This window comes from Falco punctatus (assembly GCF_963210335.1).
Source record: "Falco punctatus genome assembly, chromosome: Z".
NCBI lineage: Eukaryota > Metazoa > Chordata > Aves > Falconiformes > Falconidae > Falco > Falco punctatus.
Genome location: NC_137586.1, coordinates 62,978,374 through 62,992,040, shown reverse-complemented (window position 1 = coordinate 62,992,040; position 13,667 = coordinate 62,978,374).

Here is a 13,667-nt window from a genome sequence, read left to right as displayed (position 1 = left end):
TACAAAAGTGAGCATAAATTAACATATCTGAATTATTCCTTCAAGGCAGCCTCTTTCCAGGGAGAGAAGAATGACAAAGGCCATGATGCAGAGCAGCAATAGAACAGTAGAAGGTAGTTTCTTAGCAGAGTAATTGCATAAGTAGCTGGAAAGCTGCACATGCATCTTCTGTTTAGCAGTGTTGTAATTTGAGCTACTTTATCCCCCTTTCATTACCAGTTCAGATGTAAGCAAAACTTTAAAGGCAGTTTCACCAAATGGCCACCGAGCTCCATATTAAAGCACCATTTAAGTGAAGCTGCAAATGCTTATGGCTAGAAAGATACCTGGATAGGAACAAAATCTGAGTTATAGTTTGGACAGAGGTCTTCAACATTTAGCAGGGCAAATCATATTTTGACACTATTAAGGAGCTACCCTCAACATTTGCATGCACAGTTGTCTGGATAATAGCTACCAGATCTAGACTATATGTGGCAGAAAGGAATGTGAGTCAAAGCGTTTGGAGCTTTAGTTCACAGACTGTTCTCTTAACTAAAATTTCTGTTATAAATTCAGTTAAAGGAATGCTGGAGACATAGGGATTATCATGTTCTCATTATTTGCATCAAAATTTGCTTGCTCTCATTATAAACTCATTGTTCAAGTAATAGTTCAAATTTTGTGACCAAATTGATTTATGTCTATACATGATAGACCTAGTTTGGATCATCTGAGAGTGTCAGCAGCGCAATGAATGCCAGTTCTCAGTGGCAAACCACCTAATGCCACTAGAAAATGGTCAGTAATTACAGTATCATGTGTAAGCTTTCAATTTACAGAGACATCTTGACGAACTCCTTCACAGTACTGAAGTTAACACCAAATGTGTACGCTTGGCATCCCACAAGCGGAGGAGATTGATTATTTTTATTCCTGAAGTTAATTAACAAGTATTTTTTTATTTAAAGTGTCTCGTGGTGCTCTGCTTTCTATACATGCAGTGCAATAGCAGCAGCCTCTTTTTAATAGCAGCTTCAGGCAGCCAGTAATAAGCTATTATTGTTATTACAACCCTATTTTTTGTTGTCTGTATTTCCTGTAATCTTGACTCAGTAAGAAGTAGGTGCAAAGAACTTTTTAATTGTATTAGAGGTGGAAAAAAGGACAGAAATGAAAAGAACATCCACATTAAAAAAAAAAAAAGAGGGTGGGACAGATGACATAGGAAAACACGAGCAGCTCTAAACATTATTGTATGTTTTCCCCAGTTTGCAACATGTCCTAATTAATGGAATATTCCTGAGTGTTCATAAATCTGGGAGAGGAACTACAAAGTGACAGATATCAGTAAGAGCATTGCTTAGACACAAATAGGTACAAGTTTTGTAAACGAAGTGTTAGGAACCAGAACTTACCCAGGGCATAAGGAACTGGTGATGAACGGTCTCAAGCAACCCTTACTTGGACAGTAAACCATTCAGAAAAGGCAGCTGCAAAAGAAAAAGACAGCAAGACTAAGTAAGTCAATAGTCTTTAAGCCTTATCTCCTCTTTCCATTCATGAGGCAGAAACTCATCAAGTGAAATGGTGTTCATTTTGATGTGGATTGAATTTCTGCCATTACACATTTCTGTACCTGCTTTGCAAAGACAAAGTGAGATGCAGGGGAAACTTCTGTCTTTCAAATACAGACAAAGGGATTTAGGTTTCCTGACTTCTATGGTTCTGTCTAGTCAGCGTGACTTTGAGACTATCCAGCATATCACCTTATCGAACTGTGGGGTTTGGGGACAGACACTTAGTGCTGTCTTAATCCAAATAAAAAGGAATTAGCACTTAAGAGTAATGACCAAGTGAAACAGGAAAAGATGGTTTTGGCTCTGTTTTGGCAGAAAGATATACAAATGATTCTAAGTACCTCATGATTTTGGTTGAGGTCCTCTGTAAGGGATAGAAGACTATATCTAGAGAATAAGGCTATAAGGCAGGCTACATGCGTATGGAGCAATAAAAGTAGGTAGAGCTTGGTAAGACCACAGACCGGCTGTGATGCACAGGAAGGAAAGTGGTCAAATAAAGTAACTAAGAAGATAGAAGGTTACAAAGTATTCTTCTCTCACTGCAGTTGTGTTTTCATTGAGTGCCTGTTGATTATTTACATAGAAGCCACAGCGTTCTCTCCTATTTTGTCACAGAAACTATACAAGCATGTGTCAGGAGCATATTTTTTATTCCCTATTAAAGTGACTTATAATGACACACAAGGTCGTGGATTTACTACCAAAATTTTACCACCAAATACCACCAAAAAGTTGAATTTACACCCTTTAACTTGAGATTATCAAAACAAAAATGAGCCTCAGTGCTTATTTTTGTTTAAGTGGAAAATGGAAGAGCTGACTATTATCCCAGCAGAGCCACTGATACTTCACTAATCTATTGTATCTGGATTTACCCAGTTAATCTGTCCTTCCTCAGATTCCTGGTAGATGTCCACTGAACCAACCACCAGGGAGTGATGCCTAAGCCAAGGCAGTGCTCAGAGTACTGAAAACTTGACTACTTTTGCCTACCTTTATCAGATTATTTTAATAATCTGATATGGGCTGGACAATAGAAACAACAGATGAACTTTGTTATGTAAATGCTGATGACTTCACACTTGTGTAATACATTTGGAATGGATGATCAGAGAAGGAAAAGAAAACCTGGCTGACAGGAGGAGGTCAAACAGACTGGCCTTGGACTAAATCATCAGTGAGGCCACTGACAGCATATCCCAGCAGTCTACTATATCAAGTGAGAAATAGCTAGCATAGTAGGCCATGCCTAGGGGGAAAACCTCCATGGGCATCCAACACCATGTCGAAGGCTAAGGAGGTGGAAGTGCTTCATGCAGGGACTGGGTGGCCAGCCAGGACCTGTCCAGTCAAGCAGTGGGAATGAGTACCTGTGGTGGTGCACTTCTCCCCACTTGTCCCCTGGGCTGTTCTATGACCCCAGGAGATGCTGACTAAGCCTTGGCACCTTGAGTAATGAGTTGGCCAGTCAAGCAGCCCTGGACTGTAGCAATGACTCTTACTCAGCTAAGGCAGAGAATGGCCCTGCTTGTGCTGGAGCTCCCAATGAATGGTCGAATCAGGGAAAAAGAAAGGAGACAATCAGTTATTCCCTGACAACCCTGGGATGCTCCTGCCCAGATCATAGCCCAACTGGCAACCTGAGTGGAGTGATGCCATTGTTCTTAGAATTTTTGAAAATGTACCAGCTTGGGTTGTGGCCAGGATGGAAATTTACTGATGACTAAAGCCAGTCATCTCACAACAGCGGTCCTAAAGTGAGACCCCTTGAGCTCTCCTGGACTGCAGCGGGCTGCGACCAGCATCTCCCTCTGAGTGGGACACCGCTCAGAGCTCACAAACCACCAAGTCTGTGATACTACTGGGACCGTCATGGGAAGTCGACAACAGGGCTGGCTGATACCCCTGCTCCTCGAGGCTCAACCCTTTGCCTGTTGAGGAATGCAAAGGCATCAGATGTGAATATTTATGAGACTGAACTCGAGGGGAACCTGTAACAGGTATACCTTTGTTGTAATATGCATTGTAAGCTTGAAGTAGTTAGGTTAATTCTGTAATTTTTGTGATTTAAGCCAAATTGTATTGATTTGCTTTGCTGCCAAAATCCTACGGATAATCTTGAATTGTGAACAAATTCTCTCTCTTGCTGTCTCTGCCTTTTAGATACAAACCGTTGTCCAAGTCTGAGACGAAGATTGGACCTAGCCACACTTAAACTTTATGAGAGTTTAGGAAGCAAGGGAGTCTATTCTGAACTCATGACTCAGTGGTAGAATTCCTCTCGCACTTTATATTTCTCTAGATCTAAGCCATTGTCCAAGTCTGAGGCTAGGGATAGATTCAGCCACACCTAAACTCTGTGAGAGTTTAGAAAGCAATCCACTCTAAACTCCTGACTCAGCAGGAGGATCTCCCTACTCTCTTATGCCTTTGATCATTATGAACTATTTTCAACGCCGTTCTGGCTCAGTTTTAACTTCATTTACCTCTGTGCATTTACTCCATGTAATAAGTAGAAGAGTGAACCTTGCCATTGAATCTTGTGCAGTCGTACTTCCACAAATTCATGTTAAATCTATTTCACTCAAACCCTGTTGGTGGTGATTCTTTAAACGACCTGACCTAAACCACTTCTTTTGTGACAGTGTCCTGCTCCCAGTCTCAACTGGCCCAGAGGGGCTGGGCATGGGTGTGTTGCAAGACAGAAGTTTTAGATCAGAAACCACCATCCACCCCCTATGCCCATACTGCTGAGCAAATATATTTTAGATTATATGTCACTGGGGGTGTAGGTCAGTTCTTGTGGCCACCCCATATCAATGCCGCTGTGACAACTAAGGAAACAGCTGCAGCAAGCTAAGAGGTTTCCTTTTTACTGGCTGTTCATTACAACCTTTTTTGGAGAGGCTACTGACCCCTCGGAGAGCAGGCAGACTGGGCAATGTGCCCATGCCACAGCCACTCACATTGATATTCTGGTGTCTTAATTCAAAATCACATTTCGGTTAGTGATGTAAGCTAGTATGCTGGTTTGTGAGCTGGATTTTGGAGGTGAAGCACCACAGCTCATTTTGCCAGATCAAGCTGTCCATATAATGCCTGCTATTTTTAGACCTTAATCCTCAAGAACCCATAAACATGCTTATCTTTGAAATGTCTACATGCTTAAAATTAAACATATTATCTGAGATCTATCCACTCAGTGCTGAACTCAACATCTACAAGGAGCTGGATGTTCAAAATTATTGAAAAAAAGAAATGTCTTTTTTTTATATTCCTGTATATCCCATTTTACAGCAAATACAGAAAACAAAAATGAAAAAATGAAAGTGTCTTTAATGCACTATGGCATTTCTAAGTTGGAAGAAGCATTTCCCAGGTATTCCTAAAAGTCTTGAATTAGGTGCATTTGACAATAACTTTGATTTCCATTAGAGTCAAGAATTGCTTGCATATGCATTTTTAATAAATATCTTCCCCAGTATACTTCAGAACAGACTATCTGAAGAACTATTTCATGTGCTTGTTGGTATCCACGATTAATTGGCAAAACTGGTCAGAAAGTTTCAATTGAAACAGTGTATGTATTGAAACACTACCACACTCCTTTGTTCAAAATCGTATTTTACTAAAAATTTGTTTCAAACATTCTGAAGACTATCTTTATGGTAAACAGTGTTTAAGAATTACTTTTCCATTTCCAAATGTATTTTGAAAGGACTGTTCTTCAAAGGAAACCTTTCAGAAGGCCTAGAAGCACTGCTGATAGATTAAAAAAAAAGAAATTTTGATTGATTATCTCAAATTAGAAAAATTTGTCTCCTGAAACCTCAATTTTTTCCTCAAGATTAAAAAAAGGAGGTGGGGTGTGGGTGAGTTTCTGACCAAACCTGTTAACTTATGTGTAAGGTATTTGTAGCATTATCTTGCAGAACACCCTTAAGTTGAAACATATTTTCCAGTCTGGTTGAAAAAAGAAAAGTAAAGAAAAAACACCCCCAAACCAAACTAAAACCAAACCTGCCTCTTTTACAATGACACAGAAGACTTCTTTGGAGGCAATGCAACACTGACTGGCCATCTAGATGTTCCAAACTGATTAAGAGCTCCCTCAGCCCTGACAGATATTTATTGATATTTGAGGACTCTCCTTCAGTGACAAAGCATCCTCCACTGCCTCCCTGCTTTCTACAGCTTGTCAATCTCAGGTGAAGATGAACATGTTAATTGACTGCCTTGTTAATTTATTGATGAGTAGTGACAGAAAGTGTAGTGTTGAATGCTTATAAAATTCATCTTTCAGTGAAGAACAATCTAAGTTTTAAAAGAATACTTTTAACTACCTTTCATTACTAATTTACTTATCATTGTACATTACAGTTAAAGATCAACAACACCCAGCAAACTGCTGCATTATTGTGGAGGTGAACGTATTGAAGAGGAAAGAATTAAATGTACCAGACCGCAGTTGGGGCTTTCATCTGTATTGTATTACAAGGAGAGGTGAAACTGCATTAGCATTTGAGAGTAGGATGCAGCATAATTATCTTCAATTAACTAAGAACTCCTTGGGCAGCAGCCCAACAGAGAACTGCAGATAACAAGACCAGGCAGAAGGGAGGGCTGTAAACTGGTTTGAATTCTGTACTCCCCCAGTGCTAGTGAATGCAAGCACTGCACCATGGCTGTTAAATATGCAGTTATCAGGAATGAATAGCTGGTTTAATCCCAGCAGAAGTAGCATTCTTTACTGCTTTGCAACAGTTCTGTAAGCCTCACTGAGGCAAGCAGGTGGTATTTGGCTTTCTCTGTAGGATTTGCTGTCCAATATACACACACAGTCCTACTAAATACCTATTTCCATACTTTACATTCTACCTTACTCTGATGTGGAAGGAGTTCGCGTTCATCATCAGTTATTCATGCTTCCTTAAAGCTGCAGTAATAGCAACAAATCTAAGGAGCATATTCCTCCACAAGCAGGGCAGTTGTGTCCTCCAGACGATTTCACTTACTGCTGTAAATGAGGCAGGTGGTATCAGTCTATGAACCTGGCAATAAACAGGGGATATGTATTCCCACACACGATACAGAGAGTGGACACACAGAAAGGTAAGTGGCTGCTTCCAAGGCACTGCCAGAAAGTGCCCAACAAAACCAGCATTAATATTCTCTTCAGAATAGCTTTCTACCCTCTGCTCCAAAAAAGAGCAGAGTTTCTCCCCAGACGCATGACGTCCACTGAGGGACACGTGGGAATGGAGGCTTTCTCCAGTGGAAAACCTTAGCTGGCTAATTGAGAGAAGACTGGCTGCAGCTTGTTGAATGCCAGCTGGGAGCATGTAACTTCCATAGGATTACATCCTCTAAATGTGACCTCTTGAATAAAAATATTAGCATGCCTTAAAATGCTTCGATTTCTGTGAAACTTTAGAACAGCTGTTGTAAAGACACATTGTAGTGAAACATTCCTGGATGGTCTTACTAGTCTTCTTCAATACCCCTTCTTTTTCAGCTTGGTCATTTAAAAGATGTTATGGGTTAGACCATATCTTGCTAGTTGGTCATCCTGTGCTTTTAACTCTATCTGCAAGAATGACATAGTTGTCCTTCCTAGCTAGTGTACTTTGGGTTCATTGGTACCATTACTCTCTATTTGTTTACATCATGAGCTTAGTCCTATAGAGGGATAACAATTAGCAGAGGAATTGTAACTGTTACAGTTTTGGCAGTGGCATTTTTCACTTTTACTTCCTCCCTAGTTCTTATGTCTGAAATATATGCAGCTTTTTGTGTGCCCTAGTTTAGATGCCAAGGCTGATGGATAGAATTTGCTGCTAGAAGTTAATCATCTGCATGGTCTTCTCAGTGTTTGGTTACCTCAGGAGATCAGTAGGATTCCTGCAAAGATTTTGGCATGCTATCAATTGTTACCATAAATCTAGCTGCAGCCCGGTGGAAGAAAACTGCTGAAATACCTGCATGAAAATAACCTTTGCAAATTTTTAGTATTATAATAAGTTTTATTCTGGAGTTTTGTCTCAGACAACTACCTCATGTGCTAGTAAATAGTTCATAAAGGACAAAAAAAAGAAAAGAAAAGGAAAAATAGGCTTATGTCTGTTTATGCGTCCTTATAAGGCAAACTGCAGGCTTGAAGGTGGTCTCTCAAAATGTTGCTTTTCCTTCATACATTAATGGTTTATGAAACATAAGAATAGTAAGAATAAGTGGTGACTGAAGAATTGAAGTGATGGTTTTGAAAGAAAGAAGTGGCTCAAAGATGGACAGCCAAGAACGGACTGATTTTTTTATCAGACTTGTGAATACTTTGTTATTTTTTCTCCTTCGTTAATAACTGTTTGTCCCAAAGCTTGAATTGTCACTTGGGTGCAAAGATGGCTTTGGCAGCATTTCAGCAATGGCCTCTCAAGACAGATCTTGAACACACCTCTGTGAAAGTTCTGACAAGTCCATCAAAATCAAGGAGGAGAAAACCTGAATTCATTTTATCACTTGAAACACACATATATGTAGTTTTTGGCGGGGCAAAACAAAGGCCTTAAATGTTCCAGAGGGATAATTCATTAAACTTTAGGCATGTTTAGGAGGGAAAGAAAGAACATTAGACAGATCTTTCGGAAAAATAAATGAGAGAAATACACCAACATTTTAAATAAACCAGATTAATCTCCAGACCTCCTAGGACCCATCTCTTATAATTTGCATAACAAAAATAGTTGTGTTATCTGCACTTACATTTTAATACCTTGTCTAACTTACATTAATGATACATTTATTAGTGGTGTCCATGCAGCCTAAAAGGGAAAAGAATTTTGAGGAGGGTTTTTACAGTGACTGACTTTTTTACTTTATACTAATCCTTTCTGTGGCAGTTTCAATTAAGATTTTTTTCAAAAGAATTATTAAGATGATCCAAAAATCCATAAGAATATTCTATTTAGTGTCAGAGGACTTTTGAGGATGCTTAGTAAGAACAAGGATTAGTGTCTCTTTAAGTAACATAATATCATATGCTTTATTGAAGAACAATATGGTTTATTGTTCTGTTTTCTCTGTTCAGCAAATTCTGCAAAACATGTGACTCTGAATTGCTAATGCCATAGGGAATGAATCTTCCTCTTTAAGAGAGAGACCTCTGATTTTTCAGGTAAATGCATTGCTAAGTCAGGCTGTCTGTTGTCTTTGCAGGATACCCAAAGTGACATCTTCCTTGGCTTCAGTTCAGGAATCTTATCTGAAAAGTGCACGGCCAAGCAAGTGCACTTTTTCTGAGTGAGGCCTTATAGAAACTGAGAGAAGCCTGCTACTGCTGTGACTTACGGAGGAAAAAGGGAAGTCACTTTTCAAGTCTAACTGGAAAGCTTTCCTTCTGAAATGGGGAATCTACTGACTTTAATTGCAAGTGTGTTCTAAATTTGGGAAGAATTGGCATCAGATGCTTACCTAAATGGCTGAAGATTGCAGGCAATAGCACTAAAGTTAGGCAGGAAGCTATCCCCTGTAAAAATGGTATGCAATCTCTCCCTGAAAGTTAGCTTCAAATGTATGGGAAAAATATGTTTCCAAAGTCTCATGTCTCAGTCCAAATTCAGATCAAGGCTTCTGAAGTGAAATTTTGGCATATTTCTAGTGAGAGTATTCCTTTTCTAGACCCGACCATAGAAGCAATGTTTACAAAATGCACTCCTTGATTTTTGATGAAATGCTTTTTAAAGCCAGATTTTGCTTTCTTTTTTCCAGATCAACTTTTCAAAGTCCATTTTCACCTTTCTTTTTTAAAAAAAAATTAATGATGAACAAATACATATAGATTACTACTCCCCTACCATTCTCATCCACACATAAATGTTTTGCTTCCCAGTAAGGTAGTTACTGTAAATCCCAAGAACAAGGGTTTGTCCTCCCCAGAAAAGCTGTGCAGCTCTGCCCTTTTATGGCTCCTTTCCATGGAAGTCATGTCAGCCAAGTGAAGCAGCCTGGAATCATGTCAGTGCTCACAGTGTGTCTGAAAGCTCTTTATAAATTAGTCCTCTATAGTGAATGCTTTCATTTTACCATATGTTACTACTGAGTAAAATTTTTTGTGTTTTTTTTTTTTTTTAATTCCTAATGTGCCAAGGGTCTTTATGAATAACATTTTAAAGATAACAAGTCCTATAATTATTGTTACTTATTGTAGTTGTATGATTATTTATTATTTTGCATGACAGCTTAATTTGCATCAGTGCTTTGCCTGTCTTTGACAAGCCCAAAAGAAAACAATGACATTTTCTTCCTTCAAGTTTCACAGGAGCAAAAGGTAGCATCTAGTGTTTATGTATATTACCCTCCAATTGCCTTTTCCCCCCCCTTTGAACAGTCTTGTAGATTTTTTATATCTTATGGGAGAGGAAAAAATAATGAACAGTTTGTCATAGATGTAATTCATATTGCTTAGGGTGCTCTTGGAAGAATCCCAGGTACAACTGAGGTGAGGGTGTGAATTAGAAAAGCATGGAGTAGACTAGAAGAATTTAACAAGTGCAATAATGCCGTTCAGTGGCTGCTTCCACAGGCAGTATTGTCTCCTATTATCTGTCCTTGGAAAGGACCTTCCAAGAGCAGCTTAGAATCTTCTGAGGCAGTGCAGTGGTCCCAGGATTTTGAACTTGTGAACAAAAGTGTAGTCTCTTTTTTTTGCAATATATACAGTATCTGTTTCTTGTTCTATAGGTATTCAATATATGCAGCTCACGTACTGTACATGCAAACTCAAACATGTACTTTACATTCCTAAGGTAATTTAGAAGTTTAAATGGGTATTCACTTCCTTCAGTGGAAAATTTTGTACCTGGCTGTATGCTTGGCACATTCCAGCTCAGTAACCTGAAATCCGGGCATCTAGATCCAGAGGTGAAGTAAACAGAGTATTTGGTGTGGATTCAGAGTTTTTTGCATGTACAATGTTCAGCTTCAAAACTAAATATAGCTGCACTGCAGAAACGGGTGTTTATAGTGCTGAGGTAAAATAAGAACAGATAGTGGCTATATTACTATATGGCCTTTAATGGGAATAGAGATTTGCAGGTGGCAATGATACCTTTAATAGAAGAATCCCAACTTCATTGTCCTCTTGAGCGATGCCAGAGCAACCGTTATCATTTTCCTAAAGCTGAACTGGTCTAATTGGTAGGTTTGATTCAGCTTTCCACTGCCAGTTTTATGCTAATGCAATTCCCTTGTTTTCATTGTTTCTGTGCTGGTATAAAAATGGAGTAATATGGAGAACCCCCAAATCTATTGCTCCTGAATAACAACTAATTATACCACTATTTTTCATAGCAGAAATCTGAACTATTTAATATAGACAGTGTAAAGAAAGTGGACCAGTACTTATAGCCATTATTATCTTTAAATGAATCTTTAAACTGGCACAAGAAGTACGTCTGTGCGGCATGTATGGTAGTTGTTGAGTAACTGGGAAGGGGAAGAATGTGCACTGGAGTAGGGCTACAGTAAACTTACAGCTAGTTTTTGTCTCTTATGCAGCACAAGAAATATGTGCCTGCTTGCTCTCGTGGCTCTCTGCCTGTTTTAGCAAGCTGCTGGTATTTCATCTATGCCTCATCCACTTGCTATGAACTATTCTTGTAAAGAGATCTTATCCACTGTGTCATACTTACCAACGTAGAAAATCATTTAGAGCTCAAGCATGGAGTCATGATATCCCTGAGATCTTCTACTGCTCTGTATGTACTTGAGCGTCTAAATAGATGGTAATCTGACTTTGTATTTCAAACATAAGCCTTTGGAGTCTCCTTTCTGACTGCTAGGATATGAAATATCAGTGTTATTAACTGGACATTAGTCCATTTTAGTATATCCGTTATATTGCCTTTATGGGCACCAAGATTAAACCAAGGCCATCCATAGTTATCAGAGTGAGTTGTTGCTGTACAGTAGCCCTTGGCTCTATAGTAAACCGGGAGGCCTGAGAACGAAAAGGAGTGCAGACTCCGCAGTGAGGAGCCATTACTGATGTGTGAAGGTGGGCAGTTTTCTCCGAGCCTGTGAGGCTTGCCCCCCTGGGCTTGGATAGTCTGTGCCATCAGCTGTCTTTCTGGGACAGCTGTTGTCCTGCTGGACACTACAAACTGACCAAAGTGACCTGGGGAACTGAAAGTGTCTTATCCACTTGAAAGAAATAGGGGGTGTAACCTTTATGAGCCAAATACAGCAAAGAACGCATGAAATGCATGGACTGGTGAGTTATAGTCACCTCAAAAGGAAAATAATTTTTTAATTACTTTGATTCAAGGGGATAAAGCAATCCTCAGAATTTCTATTCTTTTCTCCCTTTTTGCGTATTTTAGTATAAATTTCACATTATGAAGACGATGGAAAACTCCCAAAATGAACCTTGAGGATCACAACGGGAAAATATTCTAAAATAGACTTTTAGAGGTAAAAACTTCCAGGTTTTTTTTGGTATAAACATAACTTTTGTGTAATCTGCAATTATTTTCCCATGAAAAAATTAGTAGCCTCAGCCTGCAGATCTAAAATCATGAATTAAGAGTTCTAGTCCATTGTTTAGTTAATATAATATTTACTTTTAGCTGCAGTTGAGGAAATAACAAAAAGTAGATTCTAGTCAACAGTTTAATCAGTTTTGTGAGGACAGAAAGAAATAAGGTAGGGTAAGAGTAAGGGGGCTGTTTTTAAGGGAATTCCACAGCTTTTCAGCAACCTGCTGTCCCACAGACATTACATACTCAAAGCAATCAGCATCAAAACCAGGTTTTCATGTTTTCACAGCTTTATTTTCTCATTCAAGGTCAAGCAAAGTGAGTTTATAGAAGACATAGCTAAAGTGCTTGACTTCTGAACCTCTTTATATGTACTATATCGATGCAGCCTATAAAAATGGGTTTTCTTTATAAAATACAAAATATATTTGTAATTGTTATCAGAGTAGAAGAAAGAATCATAAGACTATTTCTTTTCCCAATAACGCTGCAATACTAATTAGAAATGAAATTTTAGAACTGTTGTATCAGGCAATGGAAAACAGTTTGTCCTTTTCTACTACAAAAGCAAAGCTGTCTGTATTATGAAGCTATATTTTCAAAACAGCTACAAACACTGCACTATCACACAGAAATGACTGCAAAGCTTGCACATCAATGTCATTCTTTATGCAGGGTGGTTTCATTTTGACAAATCTAGAGGACAGCTAAAGGACAGCACACAACTTGTGGAAAGTCAACATGTGGGACAGCAGAGAACGCATTACATTCAAGTTAACCCATTCAAATTAGTCTGTCCCTGTAGTGTATTGGTGAGACCTTCTTGGTGCAATGACATGGCAGAACAGGAAACCTGAAAGGTTCATTTGAAAAGCAAGTTATCTGGGATTATTTACATTCATATTTATAATTTCCAGAATTTTCCATTTTCATTTTGCTGCAGATATTTCTGTTAGTTAATTACTTTGGGGAAGTTGCCTGAAAGGAAAATAGATCCTTTTCCTTCTGAGTTCACAGTTTGAAGTTTTGGTATACTAGAAAATGTTTAAATTTGGGAACTGATGTACAACTGAGACTTGAGAAAGTAGATTTTCCCTAATCCTGTGGGAAGGGCAGTTCTGACTTTAGACATGTTGCTCCTCTGCCTTCTGTTTCACTGAAATGGATACTTACTGTATATACCACTTAGCCCGGTAGCCTTCTACAGAGTACAGCACTGAAATCATCACTGAACAATTTCACACTGAACTGGAATGATCCTCATAAATCGTAACAGCCAAAGATTCAGAATATGATACTGTAGTTTTGAGTAAGTGTGATTCCATGGATTCTCCTGGAGATGTTCTTGATCTAGTCCAGTACAAGGAAAGGATAAGATTTTCTCCTTCTTTTTTGTTTGTCTGTTTAATGAAAGCAAATATTTGGAGTCAGAGTTAGACGGCATTTTGTAGAGCTGCATGATCTATGAGTTTTTCCAGAGCCAGCTTCTTAGAAAAGCATAACAAAAAGCTGTATCATCTACATCTGATTTTCATGAGCCAATGTATGCAATTACATACAAAATTATACTAAA